The sequence below is a fragment of the Syzygium oleosum genome, unplaced genomic scaffold (assembly GCF_021117445.2).
Source record: "Syzygium oleosum isolate NSW1041296 unplaced genomic scaffold, Sole_v2.1 Sole_v2.01, whole genome shotgun sequence".
NCBI lineage: Eukaryota > Viridiplantae > Streptophyta > Magnoliopsida > Myrtales > Myrtaceae > Syzygium > Syzygium oleosum.
The window spans coordinates 22,193,661-22,216,113 of record NW_026607485.1 but is presented as its reverse complement, the minus strand read 5'-3'; the positions used below and the strand labels follow the sequence as shown (position 1 = coordinate 22,216,113).

General features: G+C 43.5%; 1 pseudogene; it reads right to left on the bottom strand.

The window, feature by feature from the left end:
- Positions 1–10,527: 10,527 nt before the first annotated feature.
- On the bottom strand, positions 10,528–22,453 carry LOC115690637 (putative calcium-transporting ATPase 13, plasma membrane-type; annotated as a pseudogene).

Sequence of the window (22,453 nt, the reverse complement as noted above, 5' to 3'; positions counted from 1 at the left end):
CATATAGGCATTTGTGTAGATGGGCCAATTCCAATATGAATCATAGAAGGAAATTAAAGTTTAACACATTTATCACACGGCAAACTCATAAATGACATTTGTTTTTTATACCAGGTAAATTTCTCTTTCTAACAGCGCAAGGCATGCTAAGTTTGGTATGCGAGATTGATATACTAGGTGATGTATCCGATTGTGAGTGGTTGATTAAGCAAGTAGGCCACATTTAAAACCTAATGATAGTTTGCGACAATAATTTGTACACCAATTATGTGGCCTAGATTTTGCAAACATAGAACTTCTCTATCTTTTAATAAGTAAATAAGGATTTCGATCTTCTTCACTAAAATAGCATGCTTTGGTAATTGAGTAGCGATGGGCACGAGACATTGGGCCTCGTCATCCCGCGGGGGACTGACTCGAGCGGAGAAGATTTTCCCCGCAAGAAACGGGTGGTATGATTTTGGCGGGAGAATCTCTTTCTAAGAAATGCTAGGTATATTGAGATCGATATAAACATTGGTACATTGTGATGTGGTAGACTGTAAATGAATGATTAAGTAAGTGAACAAGCCATATTCCAAATTTTCTAACGACTTACGGCATCATTTAATGTATCAATTTCGTGATTCGGACTCGATAAAACATAGGATTTCTCCATCTTTTGACAAGTAAACAAGGGTTTCCACCATCTTTTACATAAAATAGTGCGCAAGCTCGTGGACAAAAGCGGGCGTTCGGGAATTATTTGAGTGGAGGAGGTTTGGTTTGAGCTTCCCCAAGCAGGGGGAGAGTGTTTTTAGTGCGTGCGGTGGGGGCCATCTCCAAGATAGTGCACATTTAGTCATGTCTCTCTCCACATCCCAATCCCAACATCCCACACTTCCCTTTTTGCACTGCTCCATTGCTGGTATGATTCCACCCATCTCTACCTTGGGTGCATCCCCTGTTCAATTTTATAAAAGAGATTAGAAGATCACGATGTGGGTAATCGATTTCAGTATGGGTGAGTTTTAAACTTGAAATCTACCTTATCAAGATCGGTTCCAGGTTCTGAAATCGGAATTCAAATCGGTCAAGATCGGTTCCAGTTTTTGGAACTGGGAAATCGGACTAGTCCCCTTATGAATCAACCCGATTGCTGACTCCTACATTGCCATCGCGGCAAATTTATGTTACCAACTAATATTAACTCTGGTATATGTGTATGGCCAAGGCAAAAGAAAAAAAAAGGCAAAAAAGGGGGGGAAGGTGGGGGAACCAATCCTTTGTGTGGGTTTTGAAGCAATAAATGGAATCATTGGTGATTGGACAAACCTTATTCCATAAATATGATATTCACCCACTGTGGATATAATATTTGCATTGAACTCCCTAAAGGAATCGGAATTATCAAAAGTGGTGACCAAGAAAAGTGGTTTGCATATAGGCTAAGGGGACACTTTTACCACCCTCCATACGCTTCAAGAGGCTGCTTTACATGACCACATTTGATCTTAAAATCATTCGTATAAACAACTCGAAAGTTGGTTCTTGGGAATGTTGGGGGGAAGAAGTAGTGTTATAGGGAAAAGTGAAGTCAAATGCGAGGGTTATGGTTAAAAGGATTAAGAAAAAGAATGTACTTGATTCTTGCATCATGGGATCAATAAGGTATTCTATTCGTATAATGTTGACTGATGCCCACGATGTGGTGGCTTTTCGATCCTGTTGCTACGTTCTTTATATCTATTTGGTCTGTCGATGCACGCATGTATCGTCGCTTATTCCTCGCGACCATTTCTTTAATCCCTTTCCATCATTCCGTTTCGATGTCTATCGTCCGTGCTTGGGTACGCATGTGTGTGATTATCTTAATCATGTCTACACTAGGGGGAGGTGGGGGAGGTGATTAGCTTCTCATTAGGGCCAACCCCTTTTAATTTTTGGAGCTTCTTTCGATTGTTCTTTGTGTTCAAGTAATGTTAAGCAGCTCAGTTGCACATGGGGATGGCTCTTTGTGGCTTTTGTGCTTCTGTGGTTAAAAGATTAGGGATGACACTAAGTAAGGCTCAAGTAATATCAAATATATTGAGATCGATGTACTAAATGAACATGAAAAAGACTATAATCGAGCATTCAAATGAATATTACAATAATCACGCCCCTTTTTTTACACCCCTTAAAGCTTGAGTTTCAAGTCATATAAAGCTCAAATCGTGCCTACACGTGAAACTATGTGTAGTCGGACCGAAGTAGAGTCCACATGGCTCTTGCACCAAGCCAATGACACCTTGACCATACTTTGTATATCTTTATAAGTGACATACCGAAACTTTGACTATTTAATGACGTGGCAAACTCTATCCGATGTAAAATTTGTCCACATGCCATTAAAATATCTTCTAGGGCCAAAAGAAAAAAAAACAAAAAAAAAATCGAAGGTGTATCGTTTTACAGTTTTTAAAGCAGAGGATGAGAATAATTCTTGAATCATGAAGCAAGAAATTTTTGGGTCGATTGAGTTTATTGATGGATTTATTTACCATTGATTTGGGAGTTTTAACTATTCACCCTCTTACTAGCCATGAAATTAAAGGTGGATGAGAGCCCCGCTCGAGGAAAAAGGTTTTTACACTGGCAATGTATTTGTAATTACTCATAGTTGTCTATAAAGATGGAATTGATCTTTTCAATCCGTTGTGTAAGTGTGGGTATATTTCACTGGAGTACACTAATATTTTACTCTTGTGCCGCTTTAAAAGGTAACAGGGTTCACCGCTAGATGCCATTGGTGGTGGTGGTACGTGATCTAGCGGTACACGTAGGGATGGCACGGAAAAAATTACCCAATCAGTCATAAACCTATTTTATAATACCATTTCAATCCTAAACTTTTTAATTTTGCCAATTTAGTTCTACACCTTGGTGCAAAATTTCAATGTAATTTTTTTGGTGAATTTTCACCAGAAATCGTTAATGTGGCAGTCTAGTCATTACTAGCAGTCCTAAATCATTTTTAGAAAAATATTTTTCAAATAATTCTTTTTTTGTGAAACAAACGGAGCGTACATTTTAATAGGTTTTCCCCTCCATGGATTAAATACGACTAAGTACATAAAATGACTATTTAGTTTCCCTCTCAATTCCAATCTTTCCTATTTTTGGAGATTTATCAAATAGTTTAAATTTTAAGTTGCTATACTACTTCTTTCCTGCATGAATTTTAATTATCCATGTAATCGATTTTGCCGATGATGTTTAGTAATTAGATGATCAGAGGGAGTTACATAGGCTGTTCTCATAATTTAAGGGGACGATTGAAATCAGCTAGCTCTTTAGAGGGCACCTAATACGATAACTCAGGACCTAAGCAAGTGCTTAAAATGTTTCATCTTGACCCTGATCTTGAAATCATTAGGAAGTGAAACTTTCAGGGGTATATCCTCTCATCAGGGAGAAAAAAGATATGGTAGAAATTGGGAGTACAGAGCGTGCAGACACTGACACGTTAAAAATAAGGAACGAATTCGTGGAGCCTACCTCACAGGAATGCGTCCTACCAAAATAGGTCGCAAATGATATCGATTCACAATCTTTTCATAGTACAAAATTCAAACAATCCGCAGCATGCGTGAAACTCTCACAGTCTCACAGCAATCATCAAAGGGAGTAAATACTTTGGTTTTTCTCATAATTTAAGGGCACAATCGAAATCAGCTAGCTATTTGGAAGGGACCTAATACAAAACTCAGCGTCATAATATCCCCTAAAATCTTAAACTATGACCTCGTTGGATGCGTTTGTCATCATTATGTTACACGAAGTATGGAGAAAGATCATCATTTGATATTATCAGCAGTCCTCATGGTCGTTATTATTACCGCAATCGTGCAAGATCTTTTGAAACTTGAAACAGTGTGCTCTCGCTTTTCCCTTTGCTTCCGAGGGATCACCTACTTGTCAGAAGCATGCAATCTCTTTCATCATAGCGAAACCATTTTTCAAAAGGCAACAAGACACTACTCATCTCCCTCCCTCTCTCTCTCTCTCTCTCTCTCTCTCTCTCTCTCTCTCAAACTCTCAAGTCTCGTTGGGATTATGTATACTGCGCGAATGTTAAACCTTGTTAAGAGCATGTTCTGCAAAACAACTTGTCTGCTAAACACTGCGAGAGCTAAAAGGCAAGTTGCTACCTAACCGGTGATACCAAGAGGCAAAGGACTCTCACAAGTCACAAGCTAAATTGAAACTCAACGACAAACAAAACTTGGACAGATTCAAATTAAGAAACAAAGGAAAAAAGAAAGGCCCCATCAAATTATACGAAAAATAATGCCAAAAAAGAAAAACAAATATAGACAGACAAATCCGTGTCCTCCCTTCTTTGGATTGTTTTTATTGTATATTTGGCTGGGGGAGGGGAGGAAAAAAACGAAGAAGAAGATATAAATGAGTAAACGAGCCACAGAGGAAAAAGTTTTGGCGTTTGGTAGTGTCGGTTTTCTCCTAAACAGTTAGGGTTTCAGCAGGGTTCTGCCACAAAAACTATGTCTCTCTGCTGGGTGGGAAAATAGGTGCAATGTCACTTGGGTAAAAAGCAAAAATCAAACCTAACCAGATAAATTTTTCAAGAAAAGGAAGACCCAAGCTAGGGCTGTCCGCAAAAATCTTGCACCTCTAGCTAAGCTCAATTATCCTGAAGATGTGCTTGTGGCCCCAATTTTGTTGCCACGAATGGTAAAGTTGGATCCTGCTAGAACTTGCTTAGATAGTTAGAATACCACTATTACTGTTGTTAATAATTCCTCTAGATCAATAAATTTGAAGTTCAATGGGCTTTACGATTTGATTCCACATGAGAGAATCTAGTGAGCCCGATCCTGCTTTAATAGGGGAAGGTAGTACTCGTGTTAGTGAGAGTAGTAAAAATTCGAATGGATGTAGTCAATCTAAGACTAATGGTGTTGTCTGTTGGAGTTGTGGCAAGAGGAGGCAGTTTAGAAAGGTTTGCCTTAAGTTAAAGAACAAAAATGGTGAGCGAATTAGAGCTGAGTATGCTAATGATATTATTGTAATAGCTGATAATAATTTTGGATAGTGCCGATTATGTTGAACCTATTACTAACGATTCGTCGTTTGAGTTATGAATTCTTCACCAAGCAGGAACTGGTTAACTTTTATCAATGCTTGAATTGTGGTTAAGTGCAGTGGGGGAACAATGCTAAGTGTGATGTTGTAGGTGCCGGTGATGTTAGAGCGAGAATGTATGACAGTATCGTGAAGATATTAACTGGAGTAAGGCACGTTCCAAATTGAAGAAGAATATGATTTCCTCAAGTGTCCTAGATTTAGCTGGGTGTCGGTATATTTCAGAAGGTAGAGTTTTGAAGGTTGTTCGAGGTGCCTTAGTGATAATGAGAGTTATTAAGTTTAATGGCCCGAGTGAGCTTCAAGGAGAGACAACAACGAATTATGCCGCGAAAACGATTAGGCATGTGCCTTGTTGAAGCGCTGTTTGACGAGTGCTTGGTAGTGGTTTTTCCTCGTGAAATTACACCAAAATTTCATGTGTAAGCTGATTAAATCTTCTGGGTAAGATTTGTTTAATTCATTTGTGAGATTGAGAATTTATTTTGTGAAAAATTATGAGGCTACATACTACGTGAGTTATTAGATGTAATTGGAGGCCGTAAAATATTGAAAGTGTTTGAGTAACTCGAATGCGTTTGTAATCTTCATTGTATCACTTGATCTATAATTGAACTTTGTGATGCTCTTCTCGTGGATATAGTTCACACTGACCGAAACACATAAATCTGGTGTTCGATTTATTTCCTTTATTTTCTTTATATAATTGTTTGATCGCTTATAAACGCAACAACATTGTTACTATGGGTCTGCTTGTTTTCCCTTTCGAAATCAATCGTTTTTATACCTAATCTTGATAAATTATATCAGTCCATCACATGACTTAGACGGGTTATCTATCACTTTATAAAGCAAGGTGATATGGCATTATAAGTCTAAATGAATTGAATGTTATTGTAGCATCACTGCAAGGATGAACATGATGTGGACACAAGCAATTAAGATAATCGTCAATACATCAGTTCTATAAAAAAAGTGCAAATAACATCATCCATATTGCTTTTAAAATATGGAGCTGTCGTTTGCACCATGAAAATATGACATTATAGGCCAAAAATCAAGTACGATCATCCATGTAAAGTGCCTCAATGTTACATCAGCTATAGTATCAAACACAACGAAATATAGAGTAAATGCGAGAAAGAGAAATCGAAATACAAAGTTTTATCTTGGTTTATCATTAAACTAGAGTTACATCTAACAGAAAATTTCACTATAATTATTACCTCCTACTTCTCTGTTACAATTCTCAATTACAAGAAAAATAAATTATATATAGTCAATAGCTTTTTATGAGCTAAAACCCAAACTACCAAACTATAAAAGTCTTTTGGTGTTGCGAAGGCGCTGCCCCCAACGACTCCCGTTAGGGGCAGACTCCCTGGACTCCTGTGTCTTCCTGTTGATGAGGAGTATGAACCACGCTCCAACACATGGTACTTGTCGTAAAAATTCACTTTATCACAATCGTCGTCGAATCCGAGTAAACGGAAATTCACTTTACATATCGAACGCGCCGCATACCCAGTTTCGGTCGATACCGATTAGATGGAGGGTCAAAAAGGAGGACAGTCCCGAGCGCCTTTAAGGTATGTTTTCAAAAGGTCGTACTCATTACCATAAGGACTTCCAAATTGCATGGTAAAAATTAGGGCAAATCATTGCTAGTGCCCCCACCCCCCTCGCAAAGCATATGCAGTCAAGAGAGATTGGGGAGAGGGGCAAATGGGGGGTTAATGCCTCGTTCCATCATTGCACACCAACTTTGAATTATTATGCGCTGATTGCAGATCACCACCACCACCACCACCTTGTGGCTCATCATATTTTGCCCCCCCTCCTCTTCTTTCCCGAATTGGACAAAAGCACTTTGGGAAATCCTGTCGCGACGTGCCCGACGCGGGAGGGTATTTCGGTCATTTCCGGCCACCGCCTCCGGGGGCGAGAAGGAAAAACATGGTAGAGGCGGGCATCAAAAGGCCACCCCCCCCAAAGCAAAACCCTTCCCTTTCAACACACACCCCAAAAGCACAAAGAACGGTCAGAACTCTTTTTAAAGCGCACAAAGTACTTTCACATCTCCCCCTTTAATCATACCCTTTCCTTTGTTTTTATTTACTTTCTTTCTTCTCTCTTTTTTTTTTTTTCTTTTTTGACCTTAAATTAATGTTTTTTTCTTTACTTGCCAAAAGGCACAAAGGGACATCCCTGTCCCCCCCCCCCCCAAAAAAAAATTAGGAAAAAAATAAAAAAAAAGGCTGGGCATTTTTAAAAAAAATCGAAAATTAGAAAAATGGGGGAAAAAAAGTGTTTTTGTTTTGTAGTGGTCTTTTTTGCGGCCACTTCATCACCACCAAAGTCCATGGGCTAATGAGTGTTGCTTTGTGGGGGCCCATGTGATCTGCCCCCACCAATCCCTGCAAAATCTCAAGTCCCTCCCAAAATCTAATTTTTTAACCTTAAAAATCACCGATGGGAAAGGAATTGAGGAGGTCGGGATGCTTGTATTATAGGTGCGGGGTTCGACTCCCGCGCTCTATAAGAGGCAGAGCAAAAAATCATAGAGCGAGGAGAGTTAGAGATAAGACAGACAAATCTGTTTTTTTACAAATATCAATTAAAAAAATCTTCCCCGACTCAAAATGATGTCAAAATTGCATGGCCTAATGTACTTTTTTTTTTAATATTCCATGCCGATTCGAGTCGGGTGACCCTCGTCGTATTCTCCAGGTCTCACCGATCCGGCGGTCTCTTATCGATGCAGGAGTGTCGTCCGCGTGATAGTCCCGAAGATACCCGATCAACTTGCTCGACCCGATCGAGCCGGACTACGCGGGGGCCCCGCACTGCCACCGAACGCCTAGGCCTCGTGTTACACCCGATGTGTCCCTCCCTCCCCTCCTAGTTTCCATATCCGTCCGTACAGTGTGAAACTAGGCCCGAGTTGTACCTTTCAAGAGGACTGGCCATTCGGCTTTGCTGAAAAATAAGGAACTTTTTTTGACCGTGATATCTCACGTTCATGATGGCCAGCTTTCGTGGGGCTTTGCTCTGTCGGGGGGGGGGGGATTATTGAAAACGACACGACGTTTAAGTAAAGAAAAAAAAATAAGAAACAAAAATGCTTCCGAGCTTAAAGATTTTTCATGGTCACGAGAAAAAAAAAAAAGGAAAATTAAGGTGCGTTCGTTTAACGGAAAATTCAATATTTTAAAAAATATTTTTTGAAAATTAATTGGTTATATCGTTTAGAAAAATCAGCCGACAGAAAATGTTTTTATTATCGACAATAATTTATTGCTAACTATTTCCATGGGTGATGAAAAAACTTTTCACTCATCCATTTTTGTAAGAGACATATGCGATTATTTTTCGAAAATGTTTTACAAATCTTGAGTTTACGTGAAACAAACGCACCATAAGGCTCCATTTATTTCGCAGAAAATGAACCATTTGGAAAATATTGTCCTAAAAATGACCGCTTGTATCGTTTGAAATAATTAACTAATGAAAAATATGTCCATTGTCATTGACAGTATATGTCTAAACATTTTTCGTGGACGATGAAAATGTTTTTTATTCATTCATTCCTGTAGGCGACATAAGCGATCATTTTTTTTTAAAAAATCATTCATTTTTTGTGAGACGAACATATCCCGAGCTTTTTTTTTTTTAAGAATAGGGATCATGTGGGCGGCGAATTTCGACACCTCATTGTCGTCAAAAGTTGCAAATGTTGAAGGGGGGTTGGCTTTTCGTGCTTTAGATTGCCATTGGAGATGACAAAAGTTGGGTTTGGTTTTGTTTTTGTTAGGGAGCAATTGGACCCAAATGCGGTCGTGTTAAGACCAACGTTATCCCCTTTCATCTTCTTTTTCACCTTTGCCTTTGACTGGTGGTGGGGTTGCGCTTGCGTCTTTTCATGCAACTTTGGGATGGAGACATACGTACGTGTGTAGCCCTTTCTGTCTCTTTCGTTTATATTCTAATTGATTTTAATTTAGTTGATTTTTTTGCAAACCCCTTTTGTTTTACTCGGCTTCGCCCTCGCCTCTGGCCTATCGTCAGCCATCGCCAATGCCCGGCGACCGGCTAAAGGAGGAAGAAGGGAAAAGAGAAAAAGGAAAGAAAAAGAAAATAATAAATAAATAGATTCAAAATTATTAAAATTTGTTAACGTCACTGTCGGCTTGCTTACGTGGCACGATCAACGTTCATGTTTGCAATTTTCAGGCAAAATTGGCCGGATGTACTCAATTAATAAAAGATGAACATGTTTATGACTTAATTTGGCAAAATTGAAAGGTTTATAATTGAATTGACAAAAGTGCAAGATATTTATTACCAAAAAATTTAAGTCACCAAAACTCACTTTTCGTGTCATTCAATCGACTCTGTTAGTTAGCGCAATGTATGTTTGTCATTGTTATGTTTAACATTCCAAATTCTGAGATTAAGACCCGACCTGAATTGAGTTGATTAGGAATGTGACCGATATGCGTTATGAATTTGTTCCTCGCCTCGACATTGTCTATGCGCGTAGTTCATACCGGTTCGGTCTTTCCGTGCTTCACATTTTTATCCTGGTTTTCCTCTTCGCGTTGTTGGCTATGTGAAGGTGACTCGTCCTATGGAGTTCTCGTCATTCCTCTTGCTCGCATCTGAAGTTGCACGCATACTCGAACACTTGAACGAAGCCGACAGTTAATGCAGAATAAAGTTTCGGGCTTGGGCTTGATTTGAGTCAATTTCTTTTACAAGTCCGGGCCGACAAACCGAGCCCAGATGAGCCGAACACGATCTGCCGACACGTGCCAAAAGAACACATTAGGCACGACCCGCCTGCCTAGTTTGCGACCTTACTTCGAACCATGTTGATTCAGATTTAGAAAACTAAGGACAATAGTTAAGAGAACACATATCTTCGGAGCCGATAATTGTTTAGTATGAATTTCCTACTCGGGAGAGGATGAATCCCTATTAGCGAGGAGTCGATTCCAACAGCCTATGACCCGCAAAAGGTGCGCCGAAAACTTCGCCTTTTCTCCGGTGTATAAGGGAGTCGACTGCCTTCCTTACGGGAGTGGGGGTGAGTTGAGCAGGAGGCCGCCCTACTTCAGTACTTCTTATTGAAGATGATTTCGATCTTTGGTCGAATTGTCGAGTCGAGTCGGGTCGACCCATTGCAGGAGGTCAAATTTGAAGCCCACATCCTATGATTCCCATTTTAGTCTTCTAATAACCATTAATGCTAGTGACTACGATGCTGCGGGCTTTGGGAGTGGCTCTCCAGGAATAAAAAATCTATCCAATTGTAGTGTTGCTGTTTCAATGAGTGCTCTCTTTGAATTGGAAAAATTACATCGATTGATTGCAGATTCCTTGTTTAATCACACTGCATCAAGAGAAGTTCAATAAACCCGTACAATGAGAAGAATCGAGTTGAACCCGATTAGCGTTCCTAAACCTAATGAACTGTTTTACGTGCACAATTTTCCTCACGAGCTTCTTGCATTTCGATCCCAAGTAGCTGAAGATTGGTGTATCAGGGACCGGAATGCACTTGACGACCCAACCGATAGGCCAAGACGCGGACGCGATCCCGACACATGCGCCCCATTGTCCCCCAGCTCAACCGCTCCGTGACGGCCAACCGCTTCAGGAACTCGACCATCACAACCTGGAGGGCTGCCGTCACGAAGATGATCCCGAGGAACAGCTTGTTCTTGTGTATGCCCTCGAACACGTTCTTCTTCTCGAGCTTCCTCGCGTTGAACTCGTTGAAGACCTGGCACAGGACGAACGCGTTGAATATCAGCGTCCGCTTCACCGCCTTGTCCACACGGAAGATCGATTCGCCATTCAATTGCAGAGCAAGGAGGACGGCCACTTGGTAAATTGCTTGTCCCACCAGATTCCTCCACATGACATTGGTTATGAGTGGCTCCGTCTGGCCCACGGGGGGCTTTTCCATGAGCTCCCTGGTGGGCCGCTCTGTGGACAGGGCGAAGGCGCCAAGCGTGACAATGATCAGGTTCACCCAGAAGATCTGGATGGCCGTTAGGGGTACGTCACCGGAGGAGACCATGGCCACGAAGTTGATCAATAGGGCCGCGACGTTCACTATGAGCTGGAACTGGATGAACTTCTGGATGAACTTCTGGATGTTATCATAGACGCATCGACCCCACCACAACACGGTCGTCACGGAGGCAAAGTTGTCGTCGAGGATGACGATGTCCGAGCTCTCTTTGGCGACCTCGGAGCCTTGGATGCCCATCGAGACCCCGATGTTGGCTTCCTTGAGGGCCGCTGCATCGTTCGTGCCGTCCCCTGTGACGACGACCACGTGGCCTTTCAGCTTCAGGCACTGAACCATGAGGAGCTTATCGAAGGGCGAGGATCTCGCCATGACCTTAATTTTCTCGACTCTCTGAAGCCTCTCCACAGTCGTGTAATTGCGGAACTCAGCCCCTTCCACGATGGCTTCGTTGGAGGCCTCGTCCCCAGGCTTGAGAATCCCGCACTCCGTGGCTATGGCCTTAGCGGTGATGATGTTGTCTCCTGTTATCATCTTGATGTTCACTCCCGCATCCTGACAAGCTTGGATTGCCCTCTTCACGTCGGGACGACACGGGTCCCTGATACCGAAAAGTCCTAATAATGTCAGGCCATCTTCCTGGATCTTCTCCCCGTCTTCTCTTTCTTTGATCGCTTCCTCGGAGACTTGTTTATGAGCAAAAGCGAGGCACCTGATTCTGCTCGTCGCCATCCCCTGGATAATCTGCTCGAATCTCATCCTTTCATCTTTGTCCAAATCTCTCTCTGTCCCCGACCCGTCGTAGAAGCTCGAGCACATTGCCAAGACCATCTCTGCCGCTCCTTTCCAGTTCACATGGACCGTGTCATCTGCACTCTTCTTTATTAGGACACCGCTTCTCTTTTTCTGCGAGTCGAAGGCTTCGACCTGGATGACTTCACAGCTCTTCTTTGTCTCCTCCATGTCCATGCTCAACTGCGAAACCGCCCAGGAAAGAATCGCTTTCTCGGTGGGACTACCGGAGAACTCGTACTCCAATCCTGAAGGCAACCTACAGACGCTGCCTGTGGCGTTCAAAGCGACTCCGTTTCGAATCAAATCCAGGACAAACTTGGAGACAGAGGAGTACGCGTTTTCCGCCACGGAGTCTTTGCCGACCCAGAATTTCGTCACTTTCATCTGGTTCATCGTCGGAGTGCCGGTCTTGTCAGTGCAAATAGTGGTGACCGACCCCATTATCTCGCATGCCCAAAGCTTCCTCAGCATCGGCTGCTCTGCCATCATCCTCTTCATCGAATAAGCAAGAGTAAGTGTTACCGCGAGCGGCAAGCCTTCCGGAATCGCGACTTCCACGATTGCCGTTGTGGCTGCGATGATGCCCACCATGGAGTTCATGATATTGTCACCTATCGTTTGGCCTGGAATGATTTCCCCTTTCAAGTTCTCGTCCTGTTTTTTTCCCGTGAAGTAGTGAATTAGCAGGACCACAAGAACCAGAAAATTGACCACCAAGCCGACTTTGCTAATCGACGAGGTGAGCTTGTTGAGCCGAGCCTGTAAAGGGGTCTGCTCGCTGCTGTCGCAGTTGATTGAACTCATCATCTCGCCCCCTGGTGTGTTCATCCCGGCTGATGTGACCAGCATCTGAGCATCCCCATGAACGACCTTTGTTCCGGAGAACAGGAATGGATTCTGATTGCTCTTCTCTTCCACGTGATCACTCTCCCCGGTCATGCTCGATTCGTCAACCTAAATTTGACAATACAAATGTCGCACATGATTTAGTGACGCTAGGATGAGACGATAGGATGCATTCCGGTCTCAAGTTGAAACAAAGAAAATGAAACCTGAACAAGTATTAACACGAGAAGAAATGGATAATGTCTAAGTGTACTTCTTCCAGTAAATTTTTTTAACAAAGTTTGTTCTCCTACGACTAGAATTACGAATTAAAACCATTACCTTTCCTTTTTGGCATAGAATTGAGATTATGAAAATGACAAACTGTGCAGTGTCAAACAGAATATCGTACACGTTTACATTTCTTTGGAACAATTACTTAACTAATTAATCTACCTGGGCTTGAACTTGGTAATACTAACAATATATATTTCTGGAGGAAACTAACATGAGTTAATACGCGAATCTAATGCGAACAAACCAGTAAAAATTCTCGTCCATACCTGCAAGGAGTGTCCGTCAAGGAACAGACCGTCTGCTGGGACTTTATCGCCGATCTTCAAACAAACCACATCTCCGACGACGATATCGAATATGGAAACTTGCTGCCACAGGCCCTTCCTTATCACATCAATGAGAATATCACCGCTCACGCAATACAATTTATTGAACTGCAGGTTCTGCCGGTATCTGCTCACAAGCGACATTATGAACACGAGTAAAACTGAGAATATTGGGCTCCCGCCGTCGTACGAGCCTTCCTTGAACCCCTTCTCCTTGATCGCAAGCCTGGGTGAAAGCTCAGCGCAAACAAGAAGAATCAAGAGTGTGAGTTCCCTGAAAGAGTCGAGCACACAGTGGAAGAAGCCCTCGGCGGGCGGCTTGTATGCGTTGACGCCGAATGCCTTTTGCCTGCGAGTGATGTCATCCGGTTCACCGCTAATTCCATCAGAGACATCAGTTTCAAGGGCCGAGGCGACTTTGTTAACGCCGCCGAATTCTCCGAGGTGGATGAGGTCCTTGTCCTTGACCAGCCTGGTAAGCCGTGACTGATCAATCTGGAAGGAGCTGGGTTGATCGGAGCCAGCGCCAGGAGCCTGATCGTGGCTTGAAATCGAAGTGGAGGGAGGAGATATTCTTGGGAACTCGTTGGTGTTCTTTGTGGAGGTAGTGAGGAGGGCTCGGGAGCAATAGATGGTCGCAAAGGCCAAACGCCATTGCTTGGCAAACTTGCGCATAGCGGGCAAGTCGAGAGAGGCCTCGGAGCGGATGGAGTCGCCACTGAGAATGCTCGTCGTCGCTGGGAAGAGATGCACAGATAGGGCCGCACAATGCAAATGGCAAGACAAAAAGCAAATAAACTCGATCGTGTTGTGATAGCAACAGAAAAAGCAATCTTGGAATTTGTGGAATGAAGGTTGGTTTGAGACAATACCCCTCGATTACATGGGGTTTATATACATGCTTAAGCGGCGAGCCGGGTTACAGCGTAATTTTGGGACATGGAAGCTGCCAACGGGTTTCCAGGAAAGCCCGCGATTGAGTTCAGTTGAGGGGCTTGGAACGGGGAGTCAACGAAAGGACAAACAGATCTGCAGAGATGGGGAGACCCAGATGCCATATCTTTTGACCTTGGAGTCCCAAGCCCGTCAACTGAACTCCATCGCGGGCTTTCCTGGAATAACCCCCAGTTCTGTAACCCTAGTAAGAAGAACTCACAAGATGTAATAATGCGAAAAGTAAAGAACTCGAGTCGTGCATGTCACGATCGTCGAACAAAAACAAAGAAACTCGAAGAGACAGAGCAAACACGGCAACCGGCTTAAGGAGAAAGTTTTTCTTGATCCCTTACACATGTAATGCTGCGGAAAGCAAGCGACCAACCAATAAAATGAACGACACAAGAAAATAAATCAAACACCGGATTTATGTGGTTCCATCGGTGTAGCCATGTTCACGGGAGAGTTGTACGGAATTCCATTATAGATTAAACGATACAACATAAATTACAACATGCTCGTCACTTAAACACTCTTTGTGTTTCACATTCTCCAATTACATCCAATTACCCACGTAGTATTTAGTTCTCATAATTTCTCATAACATAATCTCTCAATCTCATGAAAGAATCACACAAAATCTTATCGCAAAATTTTCTTGGCTTCAAACTCTCGGGATGTAATTCACAAACACAAGCTCCTTTTCGATACTCTTTACAAAGAAAACCCTTCTTATAAATAGATAAGAGTTTGATCCGAAATAGAAAACCCCTTTTTGGGAAACCTCATCATACAAAGAAACAACTGAAACAGGGAACCGATTCAATCTAGGAAATTATTCAAATTACGAAAGTTTCCTCTTCGGGCTCAAACTCGAGATATATTTTTAACAATCTCCACCTTTACTCGACGTTTGAGCTAAGTTACAATAGCTTCACTGGAATCCAAACTTGGCTGCTAATCTCATATAGCCTTTCACAGGCTTAACCATCACAGACATCTTCCAATTCTAAGCATCGCTCGAACTTTGTCTGTCACGCCCTGAACCCCTCGAAGCGCGATCAACCCACGTACCGGTCGATTTTGATGCGACGTCCCAGGACGCGTCGCTGACCCAACTCCCAAAACAGAGCATAAGGCACATGCGGAAGCAATAATTACAACACCCGTACAAAACAATACATGACCAAGGGTAGCAGGAACGACGAACAATTAAAAGCCTAATAATCAAGACTTGCATTGAACTTCAAAACATATACAATGTCCACGATACACCAATACAAATCTCCAAATAAAAGCGGGTCGACGGCCACTACTAACAAAATGACTAAGTGGCCAAGGGGGCAGTCTAAGGTGGGGCTACAATCAAAGGGTTACCGGCCCGACCTAAAAGAGGCTAAGACTGATCCTAGGAAACTTAATCGGGATCGGATCTTGATGACACGGACTCAGCCTCGATTATCTCATCTTCCGAATCCTTCTGCTCGACCTCGCCAACCTGTTCGGGATCCTGCTCTATGGGCTCCAGATCCTTATATTGATCGGGTACACCAGGTATCCTCTAATAGGGGTCTGAAAAACGGGGTTTAAACAACTATGAGACGAATCTCAGTGAGTAGGCCTCCTAAACCGAAACTAGGCTAACATGCACCTCCTGACAAGCAATCAACACAACAACCGACAATGATGTCAATCAAATGACCTAGGCCCTTGAGCCCGGATCGCTTACCTTGCTGACCCTGCAGGTTAAATAGTTCGATATAATAATCACGGCACATGCGTGGCACACATTTTCACACATACGCCATACGCATGCTCATACTCAAAGTGTTCATCTCGCATGCCATTCACCGAGTCTTGCATACTCGCACATTGGCCCATGCATTCTTATGCATGCAAATGTCATCATCATGCCATGTTTCATTCTGGCTCACACTGCACACTGGCTCATGCTCCATTATTATTATTCATTACGACTCGAGTCATCACAATTCCAGGCCCGGTGCGTCTAGCCTGCTACAAAGTGCATGAGGCGCAACACCGATCTGGCCCAGTGTCTCTAGCCTGCTACAAAGTGCATGAGACGCAACACTGATCTCGCCACGAACCAGAGACCGCGTAAAACGCATCAGGATGGTCGTCTTCCGGACGTACCGAGCATCGTCCTGCTTCAAAGTGCATGAGGACGGCACACCCCGCGTAACACGCATCAGGGCGAAATGTGATCACACATATACACGGCCAGTTATTATCTGAACCCCGCGTAACCGCATCAGGGCAATTAGGTGATCCCATGCTCATGTCAGGCACGCATTCTCGCATAATCTCATATCATGCCCCATTCTCGGCATACACAATGCGTGGCCATGTAATGTCGTACAATGCAACATGAGCATTCAATTTCAGCACGGCATCTCAACAAACATGCCAAATCAACGTGCTCAAATAGCCAATCAATTACCCATACTTATTCGCATAACATGCGCACTTGGCCAACTAGTACCATGTGGCCCAAAACATAATTCACGCACTTGGGCAATAACATTCACATCAATGATTGGCCAATCACACACCGCATTGCTTGAACAAGCAGTCAGGCGGCATGGCATTAAACAATTGAGCACGACAATCAATAAGCCAGTCAATTCGGGCATACCCGGCAATTCAGCCAATAAATCTCCAATTTAATGACACCAATCCGAATATCCATTATTGGGGACAGCCACTATTCACCCTATTATCGACCTCCAATTCGCTATTAGATCGCCACAATAATCCATCAAATTAATCGCGATCTCACCTCAGCCTCGAACTATCAATATCAATTCTCCTCAAATCGTATCACTAATAAACTAAACCGGGTCCGTCTAAAAATGTACACTGTCTTAGACCGGGTTTAGAAGGTTATACTCACATTGTCGATTTTAAATCCGGTCACGCCTCAATGTGGACAGCCACCAATCAGTCCGAGAGAGATAAAAATCGAGAGTGAACAAAATCGGGTCCAAACTGGGCAGTTACACAGTGGCTGAAATCCATTTGAAATAAATAATAAATCAATTCCAAAAATTATGAAATTTAGATATGTTGTACAAAAAATCTCGATGAACATTTTTCATGAAGAACTCGAAACCCAGTTCTAACCGTAAATACCTCGTTTTGACACTCAAAGTCAGACGAAATCCGGTTCGCTCGGACAGCCCCTCAGGCCATCAAAATTCAACTCATTCGGTACCCAAATAATTTTGGAAAACCTTGAAATTTTTATATGTTATAGCCACCAATGTCCCCAACAATTTTTGTGAAGGAAGTATTTTGAAAATAGGCCTGAAAAATTTTATAAAAATTTGAACAGACCCGAAGGTCGGGTGAACAGTAAATCGGGCAGTTTTATTTCGGTCCAAAGATGGACTTCCGAATGGCATCAAATGATTTCCAAAAATTCCCAAATTAAAATATGTTATACTTAAAGATGTTGGGAACAACTTTTATGAAGAACACTTCTTCAAATTCGTCCCACACAGGTCACACCAAAAATAACAAAATCCGGAGACGCAACAGTAACCGTACCGGAAATCAACAAATATGCATCACCAAGCAAACCAAGCTCAACAAACCACTAATCCAATTATCCACAGCCTTTAAACCATCCCTAAATCATCACCTTAGGCCATTAAAGTCACCACAACTTTAGCCCCAAATCAGCCCACACTAATTAACTCCTAAAATACCCTAATAACCCCTAAACTTGTCCAAAGTGCACACAAGCCTAATTAAGGGTTAAGGTTTCCACTCACTTGGATTCCTAAGCTCCTTACAAGGCTGAACAAGTGGGGAAAATGGGTGGGCTGAGCCGATTCCACGGCGGCGCAAGCGGCGGCGACGGACGGCCTCCACGGCGGCGCAAACGGCGGCGGCTTGCAGACGGTGATCCACGGTGGGGGCTGCTCACGCGGCTGAGGAAAGGGAAGAAAGAGAGATGAGACTGCTGGTGGTGGCGAGGTGGTGCGGCGGCGACGGCACGGCGGCGCGGCGGAGCTCCTCCGGCGAGGGCCTCTCACGGCCAAACAAAGAAGAAAATGAAGGAGAAGAAGGAAATGAAAATGAAGGAGAAGTAGCGTGGGAGAGGGAGTGCACGGCTGATGGGGGAGGAAAATGGGAGGAGAGAGAGTGGTCAAAGGGGTCTTATGGGTCAAAAAGGTGTGCCACGTGTCGCGATCCTACCCCTCGGACCATTTTGCCCTTGATCTAACGATCCATAATTAGCCCAATCCAATAATTGAGGAGCAAACGGGTAATTCAATAATTCCAATTCCTTATTCACTTATTTTAATCCTCAATTATTGCCCAAAATTATCCAAAATTCGGAATACCCAGTACAAGGTCCAGGGGCAAAACGGTAATTTTCCGGTCCCGGGTCGAAATTCCATTTTTCGACCGTACCAACCCCAAATGTGTGTGGCCACTCAAAAATGACGTCGACCTCCCAAAATAGTCGCAAACACCTATAGAATTTCGACATCGAAGTTCGGGTCCAATTTGGCGATCAAAATTGCTCAATATAGAATTTTAGAGCCTCTCACTGACGGGTGGCTGTTTAGGGGTTACGCGTATCGACCTAAGGTCACTCGAGTCGTGACGGTCTTGATTACCGGGAGAACGCAAGGAATTATTGGTTATTCCAGGGGTCACGATCATTCGGTTCAGGTTCGGGATTTGTTCGCCACTCGTACTCTCGGTCGAGCGGAATCACTCGCGATCCGATCGTACGTCGTTGGTCAAACCAAATCCGTTACCTTCCTAGGATCGGCCCACACTGGCCCAAAATACTTCCCTGCCGTTTCTCGAAATCTGCACTTAATTCGCGATCGGGTCCTCGGTCCACGTACCGTTTTCCTAGTTAGCCTTTCCCATTGGTCAGTATCCTGCGAGGGGCCAGCTCCGGGCGAGACGTACTAAAATCAGATGAGAAATAATATCCACTTCGGCGGATCCCAGAAATGGGTCGAAATTCAGGATGTTACATTGTCATAACCGTGAACCTCATCAGAACACCAACTCCACGTGTACTTTTAACTATTCCACAATGATTTTTGGACATAACCTTGCATCCATAGCTATTAGGAGATTGAGCACCCACCTTGTTAAACTCAACCGTTATAGCAACCCTTGACTCTATATGCTCCACCTCGTTACAAGTATCATATGTATTGATTATCACACTAGTATCCGCCACTTTAGGAGTTTTTGGTTGTAACTCCGCCTTAAGTTGAACATCGTCCAAATCCGTATAAACGCCACAAACACTCACACCCAGAAGTATTGGAGACTCGTCGAATGTAATCTTTCTGCTGATGATAGATGAATTTATAACCGATAACCCTGCTCAAATTATTTATAGCCTAGGAACATGCATTTCTTTGCCTTCTCACCCAGCTTACCATTATTTACTCGAACATAATACATGCAACCGAATATTCTAATAATAGAATAATAAGCAAAGTTACATGGCCACTCAAAAATCATCCAATCGCAGTTGATGAAGATCTATTCATCAGGTAGCTCGCTATGCATCCAATAGGAACCTCCAAACATAAAAGCATTGTTGACACCTAAATTTTGCTCACCCAATTAAAATTTATTGCACAAAAACTAGATGTCAAATTTTTAACCTCTAAACAATAATATTTTCATTAAATTGCATGGCATATAAATGTTAGGTGTATTTTGCATTATTAGAATGTATTTTCTTTAATTTAAGAAAATTAAAAAAAAAGGAAAAAGAAGAAAAATTTCGAATTGGGCCGGGTTAGGGTTGGGTCAACTCGGCCTTCTCTTTCTTCCCCTTGAGGTTCGGCCTGTTTTTCTTTTTTCTTCTTTTTTCCCCCGGCGAGCTGGGCCGGCCCAGCCCACCTTCCCTTTCCTTTTTCCCTCCGGCCTAACCCTCTCTCTATTTTCCTTCTCCCCCTCCTTCCGCATTGACTTTTCCCCCCCGTGCGTTGCACATCTTGGCCGGATGGCGGCGAACCCCCGTGCGTTGCACATCTTGGCCGGATGGCGGCGAACAGTGGTGCCCAAGCAAGGTAGGCCACGAAAGTCTACAGCAGAGAGTAAAGATCAAGTGGTAGAGAGGGAAGGGAGCAGGTAGCCGCCCCGTCTATAAAGCCATAGAGAAGAAAGAAAAAAAGGGGTTAGTCAATGAAGAAGTTCCAGAGAGAGAGAGAGAGAGAGAGAGAGAGAGTGGGAAACAGAGAGAAAATGGTGAGTTTTTGGCATTTACAGGTCGCAAAGGGAAGCCAGTCAGCCTCGCCGTTGCCAGTCAGCCAGCTGGAGGTCCCCCATATGCAACTCAACAGGTGAACCCTTCTTGGTCCTTGTCTGCCCCTGTTTTTGTTCACGGGTTCATGCCAGTGATCACTCTTGCCAGTCACTGTTGTCTCGGCTGATTGAGCTCATCATCTCGCCCCACGTCGTGTTCATGCCGACGGATGTAACAAGCATCTGAGCATACCCATCAGCAACCTTTGTTCCAGAGAACAGGAATGGATTCTGATTGCTGTTCACTTCTACGTGATCACTCTCCCCGGTCATGCTTGATTCGTCAACCTAAATTAACAATACAAAAGTTGCTCATGATTTAGTGGCGCTAGGATGACACGATACAATTCCTTCCCGTCAAGAACAAATGGATTCTATTTTAACTATACTTTTTGCAGTAAAATTCTTTCAATTAGTTTGTTCTGCTAGGACTTAAAACCATTACTTTTCCTTTTCATCATAGAATTAAGATTATGAAAATGACAAACTGTCCAGTGTTAAAGTGAATATCATACACTTCTACATTTCTTTGGACCAATTACTTAACTAATTATTTCTGGAGTAAACCAACATGAGTTAATATGCATATCTAATGCAGTCAAACCAGTAAAAATTGCCATCCATACCTGCAGGGAGTGCCCCTCGAGGAACAGCCCGTCCGCCGGAACTTGATCGCCAATCTTCAAAAAAACGACATCTCCGACGACGATCTCGAATATGGAAACCTGCTGCCGCCGACCCTTCCTTATCACATCGATGAGAATATTACCGCTCACCCGAGACAATTTTTCAAATTGCCGGTTCTGCCGGTAATTGCTCACGGCGGACACCGCGATCACGAGGAACACCGCGACGAATATGCTCCCACCGTCATACCAGCCTTCCTTGACCCCATTCTCCTTGATCCCGAACCCGAGCGAAAGCCCAGCGCAGACAAGAAGAATCATGATTGTGATGTCGTTGAAAGCCTCGAATACTAAGTGGAAGAAGCCCTTGGCAGGCGGCTTCTTGTATGAGTTGACGCCAAACACATTTTGCCTGCAAGAGACGTCGTGCGGATCGCCGCTTATCCCGGCCAAGACATCAGTTTCAAGGGCCGAGGCGACTTTCTTGACCCCGCCGAATCCCTGGAGGTGGCCAAGGTCCTTGTCCTTAACCAGATTGGTGAGCTGTGACTGATCAATCTTGAAGTAGCTGGGTTGATCGGAGCAAGCGCTCTGAGCCGAATCATGGATCGAAATCAAAGTGTGGGAAGGAAATTTTCTAGGGAATTTCTTGGTTTTGTTTGCGGAGGTAGTGATGGCTCGGAAGCAATAGATGGTCGCAAAGGCCAAACGCCATTGCTTGGCGAACTTGCACATAGCAGGCAAGTCGAGAGAGGCCTCGTAGCGGGCACAGTCGCCACCGAGAATACTCGTCATCGCTCGGAAGAGACACACAGGCTAGTGATCCTATCACGAGACAGGGTGGCACAATGCAAAATGGCAAGACAAAAGGAAAATCTCTGGTGTTTGATTTTGCGTCGACCGCGAAAAGTGCAAACGTTCGAATTTGCGGAGTGATGATGGATACAGAATAATCATGGATTGCATGACTTTATATATTTGCCTTACGCGGCCAGCTCTGTTTACTTTTTCGGTCTGCTGACGGGTTTCCCCGAAACCATCAAGGTTATTCGAAACCGGACATCGTCCTCATCGTTCTTTCCAAAGAAGGAATCCTATTATCAGAATCTTAGCCCCGCGGTCCCGAACACACGGTGGTGGTGTCGTATTTTCTTTCTCCCATC